This window comes from Perca fluviatilis, chromosome 7, assembly GCF_010015445.1.
Source record: "Perca fluviatilis chromosome 7, GENO_Pfluv_1.0, whole genome shotgun sequence".
NCBI lineage: Eukaryota > Metazoa > Chordata > Actinopteri > Perciformes > Percidae > Perca > Perca fluviatilis.
The window spans coordinates 4,938,369-4,960,445 of record NC_053118.1 but is presented as its reverse complement, the minus strand read 5'-3'; the positions used below and the strand labels follow the sequence as shown (position 1 = coordinate 4,960,445).

The following is a 22,077-nucleotide window of genomic DNA, read 5'->3' as shown; positions in this document are numbered from 1 at the left end:
TAAGTTGAGTATTTTGCTTGGTGTGTGCATACAAAAGTGACATTCACAATTGTGTTACAAAATTTCTGTTGTTTGGTTTAAGTTGTACCTAGCTTTAGCAAGCCAACAATTTGTAAGTTTAAAAAATATATTCTAAATGTGCAATGGTATAGGCGCTAAAAATAACTTCACACACAACTGGCTATGTCTTAGACCTGATGCTACTGGTGTTCGAGGAGATCATCCATGACCCCCTTCCTTATGTGGATGCCGTCCAGCGGATTCCTGTGTCCCAGGACCTGTGTGCTCAGCTTGACAGGCCTTTCATGGAGGATGCTGTTGCTGAACATGTGTCACGGTTCAGTCGAGGGGGGGGTCTGAACCCGACGTACTGCCCTGAAGCATCCGGAAACTCCCTCCGTATGCGCACCACACAAGAGGGGATCACGACACGGACACTTCTTCCAAGGAAACCCCAGCACCAGCTCACAAAAGTCATGTAGGCCAAGTGTCTGCATTGCCTGCAAAGAGAACAGGTTGGAAAAGCACACTTTTTATTATTATTTTTTTTTTTATCTTTTACATTTCAGAGTATAACACTGGATGATTGTGTTGAAACAAAATAAAGTTTGTCATTTTGTTGTCTTGATCAAACCGTGTGTTTTTGTAATATGCTGAACCAATAATGAATGAAATATTGGTTATAAACATTTTATTTATATACTGTAACTGCTAACACTTATCAGATTGGCCTCACCTTTCTATCCCTCTTATTCTCAACCGGCCATGGTCAACTCTGTAAATATTCATTGCATTTTGCAAAGAATATATGTTGAGGCACACCGGATCGAGGCCAGGATGGTCAATCATACAGGTTATCTCCTCAGGAACCTGGGTCATTCTTCTCATGACCTGTAAAAATAAACATAATGACCCTGCTGTTATTTCATAATTTTTAATGAGCAGAAAGCATAGTAGTTGAGTCAATGTATCTCCAGTTTTAGTTACCTGAGGTATAGAGCTCAACAGTCTCGCCCACAGCTTGTTCTGGAAGTAAATGTGGCCTGCTCAAGAATGATGAGACCGAACACAAATAAAATTATTTTTGTTGTGGCTTTTTATTCCCCGACTGAACTTGATAAAGAACAGCGTTAATACAGATTTTTTTCTTATCTTTGAGGATTTAGTACAATTACAGTTGTGCTAAACAGAATGAGAATTTTTTTCCTATTTCCTTGTCTGACAAAACCACGAATCACGATCTATTCCATGCTTCTGCCGTTCAATTGCACCTGACTGCAGTACGCAGATCGGGGTTGGGCCAAATGTGGGCGGAGCTAAACGTTTGACTCCGTGGGCGCGCCATCTGGTGGCGGACATCAGGCATTCTCAAACGTCAATGCAACACCTTTATAATATAATATATATTATATAGATTATAATAAATAATGATATTTGAATTGTAAAAAGGAAAAAAGAACGGGGTTGGGTTTAGGAAAAGAAGAAGGGGAAAGCAAACATGACTCCCGGGAAATGAGCCCTGGTCTCTGGGGAACGCCAGACAACAACTGACGGTTGTTAAGGCAGAGGCGGAGTGGCAATCGGGAAAGTCTGGACGGACTAACCTGCCGGCTGCCTGCCCGCGAACGGACGCTGGCTGCCCGCGGACGGACGCTGGCTGCCGGCTGCCTGCCCGCGAACGGACGCTGCGGCCGCGAAGCGGGCGCTGGCTGCACGAACGGACGCTGGCTGCCCGCGAACGGACGCTGGCTGCCCGAACGGGTACGCTGGCTGCCGAAACGGGCGCTGCTGCTACGAATGGACGCTGGATGCCGGCTGGCTGCCCGCGAACGGACGCTGGCTGCCGGCTGGCTGCCCGCGGACGGACGCTGGCTGCCGGCTGGCTGCCGGCTGGCTGCCCGCGAACGGACACTGGCTGCCCGCGGATGGACGCTACCTCCCAGATAGCAAAAAATATCCGCAGGGCTTCTTTTTGCCGCCGGCCCTAAACTGTCGGCTATAGGTGCGTCCCGCTGGCGGGGATGAAACGTTTGCCGCCGAATACGTCACTCCCATTTCTTGCGAGATGCCGCCGGCGAACAGCTGGCGGGCCGACTGCTTCACTTTCTCTGGCGGTTGCCTCTGTCTAATGGACGGCGCGGTGCGGCTGGCAAGCCGCTTTGAAATACAAGGCTACTCTCAGAATCGACCAGCCATGTTGGTTTGGCATGTTGGGAGTTAGAGTGGAACTGACAGCGTTTTAACTAATTTTCACATTTGAAGCGATTATAAAATCATAATAGCCTATATGTGAATTACATCAAATAGTTTTTTTGCTCCAAAGCCATTAGGGTTTATAACAGATTCTTGACTTTTGATTCCATGATAAGGTATGATTTAGGAAATGACATTTAAATTACTTTGAAACTCTGAATCGATTATACAGTAATATATGTAAAATATATCGAATTATTTATATAAACTCCTGGTTTATTTCTTCAACCCAGTTTCTGGGTTATTTATGTTGGGTTAAAATCGTTGGTTTTTTTTTCAGAGAGTAACCATTTCTTTTTCTCTCTCTCTTTTGGGTTATAGGGGGGGCTTTCCACTTTTTTTAAAATATTTTTTATTAATATTTTTTGTGAAATATATATATATAAAATCACACTTAACTGTGTTGTTGTACATTATGATAAAACAGTATCACCATTTGTAGGAGAAATAAATTGACACACCCTCTAAACATGGATATATTAACTAAGAAGTAGAAGAAATAAGTTCATATATTAAACCCTTGCTCCTATAACATACACATCAGTCTGCCAGAAATTCAGAAGAAGAGGAATAAGAAACACCTCCGCCCTCTCTACCCCGTAGAAGAAGAAGCACCTACCCCCCGCAGTTGTTTGGAATTTTGAATTTTCTCACAACAGTCGTTGGAAATAACCGTCTACACCCATCCTCCGTTTTGGCCTGTTGCTTGTTCGGTGAAACTTCGTCGTGTATTCAAGGTGGCGATTATTTTCACTGTTGATGTAACGTAAACTTTTCTGTGTCCATGTCCCCGTTGCTAGTTTAGCACCATTTGCTGAAATAAATGACCATGGCTTAGCTAGTTGCTACGTTGAGACTAGCGTTAGCCGTGGTAGCTAATTCTGTGGTTGGCATGTACGCCACGGCTATCGCGACGCAACACAATAATTGACTAATGTTTACCAGCTGTGCCGTGCTTATCATATTAAACAGTGCTCTACTGGTTGAAGTAGTGAGAGTTAGTTAAGAAGTGGGTCAAGTCTTCGAATTGTTGCTAACCTCTAGCTATATTGCTATGTTTTCTCCAGGTTATTTTGAATGGACAGCTTTGTGCGCTGATAAGCTAACTGACTGGCGGCTGTCTGAGCTGACAGAGAATTTTAGAGGTGAGCATTTTACTCTTACTGCCCTGACATAATCTCTATACCTAGACATGTTTCTTTAATGGGGCTTGAATGTGTCGGTGGAAGATTTTGTGAAAGTCACAACTTCTTCGACAGTGGGGTATGCATATCCATATAACCCTTATAGTTAATGATACTTGTGCCTTGAAATTCAATGTCTCTGATATTTTCAGATTATCTTACTTTTGGAAATATTTAAATATCTGGAAATTTAAATCTGTAATGTCACTTGTTTGTTTATTTACTGAAAGTGTTTTTTTTTTACATTTACAGGCCATCCACAAACATAAAAGAGGCCCTGGCGCTATCATTGGTTTAGACATTCCCTGAATGATGGATCAGAAATTGGCTGTGAGTTTAATTTTCTTTCTTTTTTTTTTTACACACAAAGATGTGAATGCACTATAATAAGCAATGGTGTCTAATGAGATGAAGCGGTCATACGAGACATAATATAGTGTATGTGTACATGTATCATTTTCTTTAATTTTGCTTTTAACCCTTATTTCTCTTATCAGTACCTGATGTGTGTTATCTCTACTGCTAAACTTTTCTTCCAGGAAATATGGTATTTATTTATTTATTTTATGTAGATTTCCAGAGACTCCAGAATGAAAACCAAGCTCTGAGGGAGGAGAACCACACCCTGAGGGAAAGCAATGCACGAGCAGGTGAGAATATGCACTCTTTCTTAAATTTTACTTTTTTTGTGTGTAATTTAGGTTCAAAATTACCATATGCCTTTTCATTTTGTAGCTTGGATGAAGCAGCGGCCACTTCAAGAGCAGGTGAAGCAAGTTGGGACAATGTTGAAGACGTTTGCTTGCACTTGGCAATCAGGTAAACTTGCAAACACCTGTGGTTGTTGGTTTAATTCCCACTGGGGCCACCACATGTAGTAGACCTAGATATAAATGTCATAGTTTAGTAGTTGTGGGACCAGGACTGACTACTTTATTCTTTTATTCTGGGAACCCCTGTAGGTGCAGATCAGACCCTAATGCTGCGACGTCTTGGAGAGTTTGGCGATGTTGTGCGTAGCATGGACAACAAAATGGAAACTATGCAGCAACATTTCAGTGCCAATGTGTCTGTTGGAGAGCCACTGATAAGGCGGTCCAGGTTAACGTTACGCGTTACCGCAAAGCATCTGACCGTGGCGCGGAAAAGGCGCCGCACAGCTGAGAGGGACCCACAGCCGCCACCTTAAACCTAGGCTGACTACTGACACCCCCGCATCACTGACAACTGGAACACTTTCTTTATCCTGCAGTCAGTAACATCAAGAAGCCAGAAGTGCCAGACTACACTCACCCAATCCACACTATTCTCTGTGGAAATTATTTTTCTTCTTCTTTTTTTTTTTCTTCCCCCATGACCCTGCCTTGAGGGCCGCCTTGGATGGATATGGGATGGTGAGGTTGTTTGTCCTTTATACGGCCGCGCGAGGGATCACTGAAGATATGCCCATTTTGCGCTGCCTCATTCTGGAGATCCCGTAGTCAGGCTTGAAAGACTGATTATCATTACTTAGACTGTCCCCCCGATTCGCCACCTACCACGCAGACCCCAACCACTCCACACGTTCTGATTGGCTGTGTTCTCTACAGCCAGATTTCCTGCTGTTAATTGTGTTTGTTCCCACTTGTTGTCATGTGTAAATTTAATGTCAAAATGTATATTACCTGGTATCCTGCACATTCTTTGATACCAAAGATCTCAATTACTTCCTATACAATTTGCTGCTTATTTCATTGTTACAGTGCTTAACTATTCTATTTATAAATATAGCTTGTAAATCCTAGATTATACCTCTAATACTTGATATCTGCTCATTATCTGTTCTGGTACCAAATATTTATTACTTAACGAATGTAGCTTTGGCTTATTTCATTCAGTCAGTGCTTAACAATGGTATTATAGTTTGTAAATCCTATTTCATACCTGTTACTTGATATTGCACATTAACTAGTACCAAAATTCTACTTTCATTCCATCAGTGTGCTTAACTGTTATTCTATTAAAAATAGCTTGGAAATCCTATTTCACCAAATATTCTACTTACTCTGTTGTTAACATTTGCTTTTTCGTTTTGTCACAGTGCTTAACTTTTATTCTGTTGTTAAATAGAACTTGTAAATCCTTGTGTCACAAGTCAGCATTGCAGTTATGTATGTCTGTTCTACTACTGTTTTTACATCAGTATGTATGTATGTGTAAATATATAATATATTTGTTGTGTATTTAAGTGATCTGACACGTCTTGTTTCAATGACAGTTACTGTACTTTGAAATGTGGAATTAAAACGCCAAATGGAAATTTGTCTGGTTTGATCAATCATTATTCTTGATAAACTGCATGCTATAAATATTAAATATAAATAAATGAATATATATATATACACACAATAACCCGGGGCAGATGCTTCGAAAATAGCGTTTGCCTCCGACGGGCCGCAGAATGGCCGCACCTTTGGTATAACGGTAGCGGAGCGGTGTTGTCCCGCCGGCCAGCCTTCGAACGGGCGGTAGGAAGCGACGGCCGCGTTTAAAAGCGGCTGCCGCCGGCGCACCGCCGGCAAACGTGTTTGCGATTACGCCATTCTGACGCTTCTACTGCCTCTGGAGCACCGCCGGTGGTCCGCCGACTCATTGCTATCTGGGCTGCCCGCGGACGGACACTGCCTGCCGGCCGGTGGTCTACATGATTTCCCGGTAGATGTTTTGGTTCCACTCCGCCGCTGGGTTAACCCTTGTGTGGTCCTTCGGGTCCCAGTGACCCGAAGGACAACACAAGGATTATGTACTTCCGCTTACTTTGTTGAGAATTGCTCTCTAAACAAGGGTTAATACAGCACCTTAGTTCTTGTTTGTACAGCATTTTGGTCAGCTTAAACTGTTTAAATGTGTTCTAGAAATAAACTTTACTTACTTTACAAGAAACAGGATTTAGAGAGCAATTCTCAACAAAGTAAAGGGAAGTACATGATCCTTGTGTTGTCCTTCGGGTCACTGGGACCCGAAGGACCACACAAGGGTTAAGGAAAGGATAATGGGGAAAGCAAACGTAATTCGCGGGAAACGAGCCCATGTCTCTGGGGGACGCCAACAACGGACGGTTGGGTTAAGAAAAACAACAACTTGAAAGTCCTGTGTTTTCCCCTCACACCAATTGCCAGAGTGATAGAGAAATGGCTCTGCCAATTGCTATTTGGCAAGTGGGCGGAGTCAAACGTTTAGCTCCACCCACATTGAGCCACTCCTCGATCTGCGTACTGCAGTCAAGGCTTACTCCTGCCGTTAGCCTCCACTGAGAAGCTAATGTTAGTTTAGCTAACAGCTAATTCGGCTAACTGCTAGCTTACAGCTTGATTCAGTCTAAAATAACGTGGAGGTGCGGGACTGTTGAGCTCTATTTCCCGGCAACATATATTTTCTCTCTCCTGGGGCATGTGTGCACAGTTTCCACAAGTACAACTGGCAAGGGGAGATGGATGTAGTTGTAAGATCACATATTACTACCTGGAAAGAAGGTAATAATCTCATAATCAGATGCCTAATCAGCAGGATAGTAGTTACAAGAGATCTACTGACACAGACGAGAGTAGTAATATTTTCGTTGATGCGAGTGGGACTCGTTTCACTACAGCTGTAGTCTACAAACTGCCACTACAGAAATAGTAGGCTCCTGCCCAGCTAACTGGACGTCCTGTTGTCAGATCACATATTACTACTACATGGCAAAGAATGTAGGTGACTCCTAATCAGATTATCTATTCAGCAGGAGGGTATATGGTAACAATATTATAATACTGACTAAGATGAGAGTATACTTTCGTTGCGAGCAGCCCTCATTTCACTACAGGCATATAGCCTATGAACTGCCCACTACAGACTGGCTACAAACTTTTCAGCTAACTGGATGTATTGACAGAAATTGCACAAGGGTACAAGTTGTTAAACATTTGTTTGTGTGCAAATTGATAACTTATGTTGCTTACAATGCTAAAAACAAACCTAATACAAAGTTATGCTTAGGCTACGACACTGAAGTGCGAGTATTACACTAGTATAACAGCTAATGGGTGATGTTAGGCTACGTGTTGCAAATTCAAGTAAATGTTAAATGACAAAACTTACCACTCTGAAGTAGTCATTTCCAATCTACGGGTGACTGGTTACTCCTCTACATCAGATTCTTCCTCTGATTCAGGCTCAAACATATACGGTTCAACACCTAATGTCTCCATGGTATCTCCACCTTGGATGTTTCAGTGAGTGCTGTTGGTCATGTTGCATCTTTGCTCCGCAGCTTCGCTTGTTGTAAACCAACCAATCAGCATTCAGCTCATTTATTAAAATTTGCAATTAGCCATCAATTTCTTTTGTAAAACGGCCCAATTTGAGCTTCTTTATATAGTTGATTTATCGCTAAAAAGTATCAGAAGTGAATTGGTAATAACGAAATAGCCCGAAGCTCAAAATCAATGTATAACTTTGCAATGAGACCTGCTGTCGAGTCTCCCATGTGTTTCTATGTAGTTTGCTCAAACCAATCAGCGCGTAGCTCATTCTGAATATTCATCAGCATACCATATTTGGAAGAAAAGCTCTTGTTCCAAATAGAGCCATATTCACAGGGTAGTTAAGGGCCTAATAAAATATCATTCGGGCAATTTTCAGCCCAACCAATGTTACATACCCCATTAGGAGACCTTAAGGAACAGTGTAAAATACCCTATATAATCATTCTATCACCCCTTTAAAGGACCACAGCGACTTATTGGGACTTTAGCTTATTCACCGTATCCCCCAGAGTTAGATAAGTCCATACATACCCTTCTCATCTCCATGCGTGTCGTAACTCTGTCTAACGCTCGCAGCACCTGAGAAGCCCCATGGTGAGAAGCAGATAGTAACAACCAGGGCATGAAATTAACACCCGCCCACCCGCCAAATGCGGGTGAATTTTGCAATTGGCGGGTAACACTGTCAATCTACCTGCCACTTTGGCGGGTAGCCAATGAGAATTGAGTGATATAGATGCGTAACTATCAGTAAGCAGGGTACGCGGTTGCTTACAGGCCTGGTCCAATCAGGGGCCCGCATCACTGGAAGACATTGATTGACAGCCGGGGCTCCCTATCGCGCAGCCACTGACCAAGCGGGAGGGAGAACGGGTCAAATTCATTTCCTTGTTTATGTTATGAATGACGAGACGTGTGTGACTCGAACATCTCACATTACCAACAAAATGTACAGCGAAAGACCGTGCAACACTTTTCAGACCGTCCTGCCAACATGTAGACATTGTAACATCAATGTACGCTGGAACGTTTTTTCACTAGAAAGTCTCTGAACGTTGCTACTGTTTCATCTTGTCAGCTGTCTGCTCTGTTGCTCTGTTTCCCCCGCGACTGACACGCACACACACACACTCACACACACACACACACAATCACACACGGTGGATGAAAAAACGCAGATGAGACCTACAGGATGACCTAAATTGAGGACAGCTACTTTATTGTAAGTGCAATGATAAGTTAAAGTCCAATATGAAACCGTATGAATGTGTGTCCCAGCCCAGGATAGGAAATTAACTAACAATGTAAAGATCAACAAGCCACTGACAGATATGTTGATATTTGATTCATTCAATAAATTATTATAAATCCACCAGCCGTTTTCATATTATACCAACATCATCATCCTGAGCCTTTTTGGTAAGGTTCCTAGAAAATATCAGCCCAGAGTAATTAATTTAAAAATCCACCTGCCAAATTGGCTGGTGGTCAAAAAAGTTAACTTCATGCCCTGGTAACAACAGTGCTTTTCAGGTGTTGCGCAAATCACTCCACCCAAGTTGCAGAAGTAGCAGTGCTTTGCCTTCTGAGAATATAGCGCCCAGTTTGTATACGGTTAGAAGATGGCTGTGTCTCATGTGACCTTGTTATTTGTACACACTGTGACTATACAAATCACAACATGTAAATAGGAAAATGTTGGCGTTATTTTGTCACTTATTGCAGGGACGGACTGGGGCTAAAAAAGAGCCCTGGACTTTCTCCCAAATAGGCCCATCATCCGGCCATTCACCCGTAGCCGTGCGCGACAGACACTAGCCAGGATGTCCTGATACTATGCCACAATACTGTAGCCTATCAGACAAGGTATTCACAGCAAGTAACATCAAAACCAATGATGAGAATTGGGGTTGTGTTTATTAATGAAGCCTCAGCCTTCAAAGCCTAAAAAACTAAAAATGTACAATGCCATTACATCTGCATTGAAAATAAAATACAAATAATGAAATGTCACTGGCTACAGAATCCCCAAATTACACAAACTTGTAATTATAAAACAGTACAGAGTATTACTGACAACACTTTCAGAGACTAAGTAGGCTACTTGCTGTAGGCTACTTGCTGTACCTGAACATAGGGATTAGATATATTATAGGCCTATACCAAAACTACACTGAGAGTGTTAGTTACTATATACTATAACTATTCAAATATAAATGTATATAACATGTTTTGCTTTGTGTTAAAGAATTAGCATTGAATAACCTATTTAATATTTTCTCAATGTCACACTTTTGATTCATATTAAGGCTGTGAAATGATGAAAATGACTAGTCCCTATCAATGTTGTCTGTGAAGCTTTCACAAACAACCCCCAGGTCTTTGCTAGTTCCACAATAGTAAACACAAATATGAAAGACAAGGAAAAACTGCACTCTGATGGAAGTCACACAGAAAGTGCAAGCTAGGATTTTTTGGTTAAACCTTTGGTAACATTTGGTGAATTATTTAGCCCCCTTCCCTGTTTGTTAGCACGTTTAGAGTGGTATGCATGACTGATGTTTTCCTGTTTAATTTAATACCATAGTCTTCATCCTAGCAGCAAAAGTGAGCTCACTACAACCTCTCATATACAACCAAGTAAAATCATCGTCAAACCGCGCTTCATTTCTAACGCGTTTAATGTTTCAAATTAACCTAACAGAAATTATTAAATACGTTAAGTTTTGCGACCCCTGGTGTTGGCTGTTAATATCGCTTTAATAGACTCTTTTTTGTGCCGACGGCCGTCGGTTGGACGGCCTTTCTGGACTTTTCCAGATCGCACAGATTGTCAGTCCGTCCCTGACTTATTGGGAGCAGTAGGCTAGATGGAGCCGGTTACCTCCAGGATCTTAAAAAACTAAAAATGGACTTTAGTATAGTCAAAGAGGGTTTTTTGTAAAGCAGATTGAAGAAGAAGACATACTTTATTAATCCCCAGGGGGGAAATTACATTTTTACACACACATATTACTCATTACACACATACCCGAAATACACACACTTGCACAAACAGGACCTATATATGCATTATGGAGTGATGTCAGAGTAAGGGGGCTGCTCAAGGAAGGCACCCCGAGCAGTTGGGGGTTCGGTGCCTTGGTCAAGGGCACCTCAGCAGTGCCCAGGAGGTAAGGAGGAGATTGTGCCAGAAAAATTTCAGGTCAATCAGGCTTATGTTGTAAGGGGCGTGGCCTTCCCCAAATCACGTTTTTTTTTTAAGCCTTAATTACAGCATCTGGCCAACTGGGCTCATATTTCTAGGCTGTTGGTCGGTGCTTGGGCCCTAATAATAATAATAAGTAGAAGAAGAAATTGAGAAATTTGAATACGGCCTTTTCTGACTGACTGAAAGTAGCAAATCTAGCAGTAAAATATATATCTAAAAAAATAGATAGTGTCCAAATTGCCACAAAAATATAAAACAAACATAGATCCACTAAGGACTAGGAGTGCACAATGTCAATGTGGATAGAATTTATGTAATATTATATCATGATATTTATATACAGTACAGGCCAAAAGTTTGGACACACCTCATTCAATGCGTTGCCTTTATTTTCATGACTATTTACATTGTAGATTCTCACTGAAGGCATCAAAACTATGAATGAACACGTGGAATTATGTACTTAACAAAAAAGTGTGAAATAACTGAAAACATGTCTTATATTCTAGTTTCTTCAAAGTAGCCACCCTTTACTCTGATTACTGCTTTGCACACTCTTGGCATTCTCTTGATGAGCTTCAAGAGGTACTCATCTGAAATGGTTTTCCAACAGTCTCGAAGGAGTTCCCAGAGATGCTTAGCACTTGTTGGCCCTTTTGCCTTCACTCTGCGGTCCAGCTCACCCCAAATCATCTTGATTGGGTTCAGGTCCGGTGACTGTGGAGGCCAGGTCATCTGGTGCAGCACTCCATCACTCTCCTTCTTGGTCAAATAGCCCTTACACAGCCTGGAGGTGTGTTTGGGGTCATTGTCCTGTTGAAAAATAAATGATGGTCCAACTAAACGCAAACCGGATGGGATGGCATGTCGCTGCAGGATGCTGTGGTAGCCATGCTGGTTCAGTATGCCTTCAATTTTGAATAAATCCCCAACAGTGTCACCAGCACAGCACCCCCACACCATCACACCTCCTCCTCCATGCTTCACGGTGGGAACCAGGCATGTAGAATCCATACGTTCACCTTTTCTGCGTCGCACAAAGACACGGCGGTTGGAACCAAAGATCTCAAATTTGGACTCATCAGACCAAAGCACAGATTTTCACTGGTCTAATGTCCATTCCTTGTGTTTCTTGGCCCAAACAAATCTCTTCTGCTTGTTGCCTCTCCTTAGCAGTGGTTTCCTAGTAGCTACTTGACCATGAAGGCCTGATTCGTGCAGTCTCCTCTTAACAGTTGTTCTAGAGATGTGTCTGCAGCTAGAACTCTGTGTGGCATTCATCTGGTCTCTAATCTGAGCTGCTGTTAACTTGCGATTTCTGAGGCTGGTGACTCGGATGAACTTATCCTCAGCAGCAGAGGTGACTCTTGGTCTTCCTTTCCTGGGGCGGTCCTCATGTGAGCCAGTTTCGTTGTAGCGCTTGATGGTTTTTGCGACTGCACTTGGGGACACATTCAAAGTTTTCGCAATTTTCCGGAGTGACTGACCTTCATTTGTTAAAGTAATGATGGCAACTCATTTCTCTTTACTTAGCTGATTGTTTGCCATAATATGAATTCTAACAGTTGTCGAATAGGGCTGTCGGCTGTGTATCAACCTGACTTCTGCACAACACAACTGATGGTCCCAACCACATTAATTAAACACCCTGACAAGGCACACCTGTGAAGTGAAAACCATTTTAGGTGACTACCTCATGAAGCTCATTGAGAGAACACCAAGGGTTTGCAGCGCTATCAAAAAAGCAAAGGGTGGCTACTTTGAGGAATCTAAAATATATGTTTTCAGTTATTTCACACTTTTTTGTTAAGTACATAATTCCATATGTGTTCATTCATAGTTTTGATGCCTTCAGTGAGAATCTACAATGTAAATAGTCATGAAAATAAAGAAAACGCATTGAATGAGAAGGTGTGTCCAAACTTTTGGCCTGTACTGTATATCATGATATAGTATTTTTTCTTGAAAACCAATTGTGAAACTGTTGGTTACCAGATGGTAATGTCTGGCAAATCCATTGAATTAATTACCTGACAAATTAAGGGTGCTACAGACACACATTGAGAACCGATCCTGTTCTGTGTGCTACATATTGTGCAGCTGTTTTCCATTAATGCTCTGTTAAAGCCAGCTGAGTCTTATGAGTTACTATTTACACACAAAGTGACTTACCACACACCTCACCCTCAGCACATGTCAGAAAGAAGCATATACTGCGCACCAAATAATAGAACTGAAATAAGGCGAGTTTTTGTTACCCCAGCATGAGATGTGTTTATCAGGAACCAGCTCCTTGTCTCGCACTAAGTGATGCTCATTGCTGCTGCTTTGCCAGTGTGGTGACTAATCCTTGTGAGAAAATTATATTTTCTCCAGACAATTATTACAGCGACAACAATAAAACTATTTCCTGCACAATGGGGGCGCCATCTATACAGTGTTGTTTTTGTGCCACACAGTTTGACACGACTGTGCAGCATCTGGACCTATCTGTGTTTCCATAGAATGTAGAAAAGCAGCTCAAAGGGAGGGTCTTTCTGGTTGAGGCTCTATCTGCGCTGTGAAATCATAGCTACAGTACAGCAAATCATAGCTACAGCTAATATAATAAATGCATATTGCCATGGTGACCTAATTTTTCAACAGACATCAGGACTGTTAACTAGCTTGGAGGATGATGTATTGAGATAAAATGTCTAGCAGTTGTTTTTAAACACACATGCAGCACAGCTTTGAGTCCATTATAGACAAAAGCTATTAAAATAAATGTATACCTCATGTGAACTATGTGTGGACAGTGTTGGTTTTGAGTTTAAGACGTGGAAAATACAGGTTCAATGCAAACTCTGTATTTAATACCAGAGACTAACATGAAGTTACCATTCAAATATCATAGTGAAAAAAATTATAATCAAGTATGATGCCACTATGAAATCACACACTTGAAGCCTAGCCAATGTAGCATCAGCTATTCTAAAAATTACCATTTTTGACAAAAATGAATGTTAAAAATGCAAAGAGGTGGTAAAATCTATTATGACTCATGAGAGAATGACTCACCTCTTGCAGGATCTGTGACTCAAGTCCTTCCCACAAGTGGCTTACTGGATGCTGCCTTTGTGGAGTATCAGACTAGTGGATTCACGCATCGTGAGTGGAGATGCTGAGCTGAGAGAGAGAGAGAGAGAGAGAGAGAGAGAGAGAGAGAGAGAGCGAGAGAGAGAGAGAGAGAGAGAGAGAGAGAGAGAGAGGGAGGGAAGGAGAGGAACTCCCCCTTCAGATCTGACAGTGTGAACACAACATGCAGCTACTGCCAGCTGTTTTTAGCCATCTACCACAGTGGGTTGAACGAAGCAGCAGCAAAGAGCAGAGCTTCCTCCATGTTTAAAACATTTAATCTGTAAAGAGCTGCATCCTAAAATAATTCAGCTCTTAGTGCAGAATTCCAACTTGCAGTACAGTAAAAAAAAATAGAATGTGCAGCAAGGGGAAGAACAGATATTTTAAAATGACTTCAGTGGATATTTTGTGTTTGTTGGTTTAAACTCCAAAACTCAACCAACAATTTCATACTAATACATTTGTTGAAGTGGAAAGTTGTACTGATAGACTGTTGCGGTTATTCTGAAAATGTAACACATATCCTTCAGTGCAAAAAGTCTGTACCAACACTGTAGTTGCATGACTGAAGATAACATAACCCTCCAAATTACTTTGCATCATTATCACTGGTATCACATACTAATTTGGAAGAGAGTAAATAAGCAAAAACTACTAAATGCATTTTGTCAAATAAGGCTTTTAGTTGAAGGACATTTACTGAAAAAATTATAAGAATGTTGTCGTTCACTGCGTGTTTATTTTGTAACCAGCTCTAATCTCTTCACTCAGATGGCAATTTCTGTCAGTTGTATTTTCTTTTTTTCTTTGTTTTTTTCCTCCTCCTGATGTTTGCTTCTTTTTTTTCTTCAAGGTATATTAGTTTTTAGTGTAGAGATATGGGAGTTTGTCTCATTTTCAAATAAAACAAAAACAAATCAGGAGCACACATTTTTATATTTCACTTTGCTTAATTGGCATGACAAAAAAAAATACATCTGTGTTGCCAAAGCATAACAACCAACAAATATAAACAGCAACAACAAGTAAATAAATCATATACAAGTGAACAGGATAATTATCAGCCTTGTGCACAATTAAAATTTGAATTAAAGGAAGCAGAATTGCAATTCCATAAAAATTCAAAGAAATTCATATACATACAGTACAGGCCAAAAGTTTGGACACACCTTCTCATTCAATGTGTTTCCTTTTTATTTTCATTGTAGATTCTCACTGAAGGCATCAAAACTATAAATGAACACATATGGAATTATGTACTTAACAAAAAAGTGTGAAATAACTGAAAACATATTTTAAATTCTTCAAAGTAGCCACCCTTTGCTTTTTTATTAATAAGGGAAAAAATTCCACTAATTAACCCTGACAAGGCACACCTGTGAAGTGAAAACCATTTCAGGTGACTACCTCATGAAGCTCATTGAGAGAACACCAAGGGTTTGCAGCGCTATCAAAAAAAGCAAATGGTGGCTACTTTGAAGAATCTAAAATATAAGACATGTTTTCACTTTTTTGTTAAGTACATAATTCCATATGTGTTCATTCATAGTTTTGATGCCTTCAGTGAGAATCTATAATGTAAATAGTCATGAAAATAAAGAAACACATTGAATGAGAAGGTGTGTCCAAACTTTTGGCCTGTACTGTAATTTAAGTGAAGTGTTTAATAATTAAGCTTTACAATATATGTCAGATATGATTGCATTACATATTCTATCTATTAGTTCGAACTACTTGTACGGATTACATTTTCAGGAAATGTTTTCCCCCAGCAGTGAATGTTAAAAGCTCTAATCACATAACAAATAATTCAGTTTTAATTATTGTAATTGTAATTTTGTGGAATATGATGGAACATGACTCCATTTCCCAGAGTGCTTTAATTTAACCAAGTATTTAAAATGGTTGCAAAACAATTTGAGGTGGACATTTGTTTGAAAGCTTCTTTTCTACACAATTTGATGGTCAACACTGGACTTTTTAAGTTTCAGAAGTCCCTTACAACTTCAGATTATAAATGTTTATAGATCTGACACCTGTAATAACAGTGACATGGAAAATAATAGCAGGCCTAAAAGGTCATCTGTACTAGTTCATTTTGAAGAACCAATTCCAACAAGAACACCTGGAAACCACAGAGCCATATGCAAGCACTGCAGTGCTCCAGTCTGTGGCTCCATCAAGGCTACTTCAAATTTCAAAAAGGCATCTTTTATTTTGAAACCATCTCTGATGGTATTATGCTACTGATATTTGATATCATCAGGGTTGGGGTCTACTCAAGAATGTGTAATACACATTCACTTTTACCCTAACCCCATAATGCATTATCTTACTTGTTATTCTCTATGGATAGTAACTCATTACTCTACTCATTACATTACTGTAGCGCAACACAGCAAGAGCCTGGCATATAGCTTATAAAGGGCTTAAAAACACCTTCAACTCACAACACAACAGTAACAGCAACATTAATGTGTTACATTACTCAGTTACAGCCAAATGTGATTATATTATGGCATTACTTCGTAAGGCGTAACCCCCAACACTGAATATGATATGTGTTTAAAAGCATGCAAGCACACTTTACTTATTACTTATTGTAAATAAAGAAAACAATTCTTTTCAATTGTGGAATTAATATAAATATTTGTTCTCTTGATCTAGTGTAGGAAAAAAAGCGACCGATTCTACTCTTGCTCAAAAAGCCAGAGTCTTTTAAGAACCACCGGTCACTTCTCAAAGTTTCCCCTTTACTTATTGTGTTCGTTGAAAGGCAGACCAAGAAATGAATACTCAGGATTCGTTCAGTTAAACTATAACAATCTTTAGTAAAATGATATTGCAAACAGATCTTTCATATGCATATGGATCAGCCGCTCCTTTGAGACTTTCTCTCCCTAGCCACCAACAAAGTCTTTCCGGGTCTGACACCGGACCTTCCTTTTCCCTATTCTTTTATTCATCTTCAAGTTCCTCCTCTCGCCATTGCGTGTGGGCCGCCAATTGGTTGGATATCACTCAGACTTTCTGTCTCCGAGAAGATAGAGCAGTTGCGCGCTAGAGATTGTCTGTTCCTTTAAGAGATTTCATTAGGTGCATTCTGTTCCAATTGTTTATTAAACAAATGATGAGCACTTTTGCTCCACTAAATTTGAACCCGTCTTATCTTACACATGCCAGACAGGAGGAGACAGCGAGGCCATCCCAGGCTACAGGACATTCTTATTCTAAACCCAATATATTTCTACACCCTCTTTTTCCACAGCAACACGCTGTGGAACATAATCCTAATATTGGTAAAACAAAATAATGGGATCCCTCTTTCGAGACCTACGTATGACTTACTGGCAATTTAGATATCAATAATAAGCAATCAAAAGTTAACTGTGATAGTAAATATCATGACAGAGCGGTGTGGTGCGTGGGTCTTATATGTAGATTTTAGCTCCTAATGTAAGCTGCATAATCCATTTCTCTTTCTATGACTATACCAATGGTTACAATTATTTTTGTGGAAATCCCTAAACATCGTGTATCATGCAAACTTCAAACAAACATCTTTCGTAATTATTATAATTAATTAAAAATTGTAAAATCATACTTCAAACCTATGTCTTGCTTAAGGCTATATTGACTATGGGCTGATTTTCAGCCCCGCGCAATATCTGTGAAACAAAGAAGGGAATCTCTGACAGCAGATAAGAGGATAGAAAAACAGTTGGAGATAGGAAACGGGGACTCAGGGAGAGGTGGGCACTGGGTGGTGATTGTGAGTAATTTAGACCCAGCGTGACTATACTCCTTCCTCCTCCTCGTAGGAGGAAGTGCCAGCCTCGTCAAAATAGTTCTCATAGTTGGCAGGGTGAGTAAATTCAGTCATGGCTAACATCTGATAAGCCGGGGGAGCACCCTCTTTTGATAATGCCGTTACTATCAGTCTATTGATTAGAGTTCTGAGACAGGGGACAAATTATATAAAAAATATATTTAGTCTTTCTCAGCATTATTTTTAAAATTTCTACTCAACTGTATTTTTTATTGATTTTTAGCACTTTACTTTTGTATTCTCACAATTTTCATCAGCTTTTGGCATTTGGAAAAAACATCTCTCTTAATTAATAGGAAAACTATCGTTTAAATATCCCTCAGATAAAGGCAAGAGGTGGTCAAATATATAATATAATCATAATCTCTGTGTTAAAGTTGTTGATACCTGGTTTTAATCATCATGGTTTCAAACCTTCTCAGCACTAAAACTCACAACTTCAACAGGTCTCAGGAAAGATGCAGCAACTGCAAAAAAAACTAGAAAAATACAATTTAAGGTTTTTAGGAAGTCTTTGAATGGATCATTTTTATCAACTTTTCATCAATCCAATTTGAACAGTGAAATGTACTTTAAATATTTGCTGACACACCAACTGAACATTTATCTTAAAAGTAAAAATAAGTACTTCTAATTATCTTCTCCTAATAGTGTGTGTATTTTCAGAATGTGAGTCTGTGTGCTACTTAATTTCACAGTGCGTCAGATGTGTCAGAGCAGAACGGTCTCTCGCTCCCCCCCTCCTTCTCTCAGTCCGTCTACTGCTCCGTACCTCCAGATATCAGCGTCTTTTCCTTTGGTGAAGCAGACCTCGGGGTCATATATTGACCCCTCCGGAGCCTTCTTATTTCAGCGTCATCAGTTCATCACACAATGCTCATCAAGGCTTTGGGTAGGGCGTGTGGTTTGCTGCTGGCTCTGAGGTTTGACATAGTGCATCTCCAGATGCTGCAGTCACAACCAGACGCCTAGCACTGGTCCCCCATCCCTTTCCCTTTGGGCCGAGAACTGTAGCCAGACCACAAACCTTTATCGTGTCTAGCTGTGCTGTGGTCTGAGGTGCTGTGATGGTCAATCTCCTGGTACAGTTTTTCACCGGTCCTGCAGCTGGAGGGGGAGTGAGATGGACCTGATCGACACACATGAGGCGCTGTGTGGCACAAAACAGAACTCCCAAAAAGGCATTATTTGTTCTTTTATCAATATTATAACTTGAAAAAAGTTCTACTTATTTTAGTGAATATCAAATATTATAAAACAGCATTTATTTCCCTTATGCTGGTTTAGCTCTATAAAATCCATCCAAATTGTGATAAAAATTTTGGTTTTGTAACTGTTCTCTTTTAGATTACTTTTAAAGGTTATGTTTCTGCAAATAGTGAAAGTCTATCAAAACAAAAAGTAGTTTCTTTCTACACTAGTGATCTACATTTTGGAACAAAATGTATGCAGGGTTGAGGAGTGACTAGTTACATGTAATGAAAATATGTTATTAAATTACAAAATTAATGTATTTGTATTTAGTTGTATTACTGAGGTAAAATGTGTAATATAATTAGTTACTAATCAAATTAAAAGTAAATTGCTTTGCATTGATAAAGTAATCCAAACCAAATTTATAATGGGTAACTTATAACAGAAGCAGTTTCTAAAGTAACCTTCCTAGCACTGAATGCATGGGAGATTCAACACATTCTTTCTGATGTGTGACTGTGTGGAATTTCTTCAAATTGCAATTCATTTAATTCCACTTACGGTCATTCAAATTCAAATTCAACTTCCTGTGGGGCGGAGTCAATCATTTCAAATTCCAATTCATGAATTGAATGGAGGCCAATTCTGAAATTCAGAATTTTGCACAAGCCTGATAATCAGTGTTGGGCAAGTTACTTCCAAAATGTAATACATTATAGATTACTCGTTACTGTCATTTGAGAGTAATTAGTTATATTACAATATTACTGTCTCTGAATTGTAATGCGTTACACTACTTTTGCATTACTTTTGAGTTACTTTCACCAAAATAACAGCGGAAGTTTGACTTGGCAGCTAGCTTGTGAATTTCACCACTGGATCAATACAGTCTCATCTTTATCCACTTTAATACATCACAGATTATTCATAATATTTTGTATAATTAATATGAATATGCAAAGTAACTAAAGCTATAAAAAATAGATAAGTAAAACGTACAATAGGCAAGTAGGAGAAAATGAAAATACTCAATTAAAAGTACCTTACAATTGTATTGAAGTAGACTACGGCATTGTTGTAAAATGTTTGTTTAAAGCACTTGGATAAGAAATTCATGTTGTTTAGTTTAAAACAGTCTAAAGGATTATATTATAGTGTGATTAAAACTCACTATTTACATTATTTAGAGTACTGGATTTACAGCTGATATGTGAAAAGGTACACAACCTTATTTGTTTAACAGTAATTTAGTTTTACTACCGTCACAGGAAGTGCTTTTATTTTGAAGTAGCCTATACGGAAGTTGTCGGTTGTGTACCTTGTGTACTCTTGCTAGCTTACTGAGATGCAACTGTTATGCATGTTGTTGATGCAACAAATACCGTCTATGGATGCAACATGTCCGTCAAGCTAAGTTGCTCACTTTCTTGTTTGTAAAACTGCAACTGTAATAATTATTACTGTTCATGACTGAGAAAACAAAATAATAAAACAAAGTATAATAATAATCTCTCTCTCTCTCTCTCTCTCTCTCTCTCTCTCTCTCTCTCTCTCTCTCTCTCTCTCTCTCTATTTGTCACGCCTCTCCTTTCCACAGGTGAAGACTTCCACAAACAATACATCGATGTATCCTCAATTATTGCTCCTCCAGTGAGCCACATCGCTCCTCTCTCCTTGAGATGCATTTTAGGAATTGGAAAGTCCTTTGAGATGCTGCGCTGAGATTGATTTTAAGGGTCACAAGCTGAGTATGAAGTACTGAGGAGCCAAGGAGGTATAAAATCAGGTGGGATAGGCCCCCTGTCTCTAGCCATTTCTGACGTTCACAGCCCTTTGCATTACCATTTCCCATCCATCCAACAGAAGCCCTTAGACTCTCCAACCTGTCCCAGTCCCCAGAATCTCACGCACACCTTCTGACCTGTTTCCACTTTCCCTGACTAGCCCTTAAGTATATAACCCATTTCCACTCATGTTCTGCCATGTCAATGCTGTTTTAAATATATCCAGCCCCTTAGCTGCTAAATGCTCCACTATGTTCTATAGCTAGTCGCTGACTTTGTTATGGGAGCGTTTGTGTTCTCCCGTCCTGTGTGTGTTCTCTCTCTCTCTCCCCTTTTCCCTGTCTGTCTGTTTTGCTGGAGCGGCTGAAAGTAGGTCAAGGGGCGTGGCCGGGCGATCTACCTACTTGCATGGTTGCCGGCAATCCTGCAATCACCTTCTGCGGATTCCCCTGATCACGGCTGCAGTATTTAGACTCGGTTGGAACCTGTCTTCGGCGCCAGATCGTTACAGCTACCAAAGTGGTAACTTGGCTCCCAGTTGCATCGTTATTTTTCCGTGCTCGTAAGCTTTTGCCTTCTGTTTTTCCTCGTGCTCCACTTACCTGTGTGTTTCTTTTTTGTCCTCTGATCCAGACCTACACCACCCAACCTGTTGCCTTTAGACTGCTGTTCCGCCAGCCGTTCACTTCTCAGACCTTCTATCTCCCTGCTTGGATTCCTGTGAGAGTTTTTTGGACACGCTACACTCTGCCCACGCCCGCTGCAGTCCTGTCTTCCACACCTGCGCAGCTAACTGTCCCTGGCTGCTTTGTTTTTTACTGTGACGATCATTAAAAGACATTCTAAACGTTTACCTCTGTGTCCGTGTTTTGATACTCTGTGTTCTGGGTCATAGCCACAGCCATAACAGACTTTGTCTGTCTGCTGTTTGATGTTGAGCTGTTAAATCAGTGGGCTTTTTAGAACTTTTTTTAAAAAACAAAAACAAATGCTTGCGGCAGCTGGGAACAACACTAATAAAACAATATGCCGAAAGATGCTCTAATGTTCCGTAATGTTAAAGTGCTCATATTATGCTTTTTGGCTTTTCCCCTTTCCTTTATTATGTTGTATATCTTTTTGTGCACGTTATAGGTTTACAAAGTGGAAAAAGCACAAAGTCCACCCTAAAGGGACTTACCATCTTCCAGAGAAAACACTGTTCACAAACTGCTCC

The 22,077-nt window shown here is 40.3% G+C and overlaps 1 protein-coding gene and 2 long non-coding RNA genes across 6 annotated transcripts in view; 2 read left to right on the top strand and 1 right to left on the bottom strand.

The window, feature by feature from the left end:
* The window catches only part of LOC120562920 (melanocortin receptor 5-like), a 119,316-nt gene extending 105,228 nt beyond the window's left edge, over positions 1 to 14,088 (bottom strand). For both annotated transcript variants that reach the window (XM_039806870.1, XM_039806871.1), the window contains exon 1: positions 13,995 to 14,088. The gene's annotated coding sequence lies outside the window, so the exon portion shown is untranslated. The remainder of the gene's footprint in view (positions 1 to 13,994) is intronic.
* On the top strand, positions 447 to 21,714 carry LOC120562923. Of its 3 annotated transcripts, none has more exons than XR_005639876.1 (3): positions 447 to 515; positions 20,675 to 21,383; positions 21,495 to 21,714. It is a non-coding gene; the product is annotated as an uncharacterized LOC120562923 (long non-coding RNA). The 3 variants fall into 3 exon arrangements; XR_005639877.1 differs by lacking the exon at positions 447 to 515 and adding an exon at positions 8,920 to 8,945; XR_005639875.1 differs by lacking the exon at positions 447 to 515 and adding an exon at positions 20,390 to 20,477.
* On the top strand, positions 3,346 to 4,146 carry LOC120562922. The gene is made up of 3 exons (XR_005639874.1): positions 3,346 to 3,398; positions 3,690 to 3,767; positions 4,010 to 4,146. It is a non-coding gene; the product is annotated as an uncharacterized LOC120562922 (long non-coding RNA).
* Positions 21,715 to 22,077: the final 363 nt, after the last annotated feature.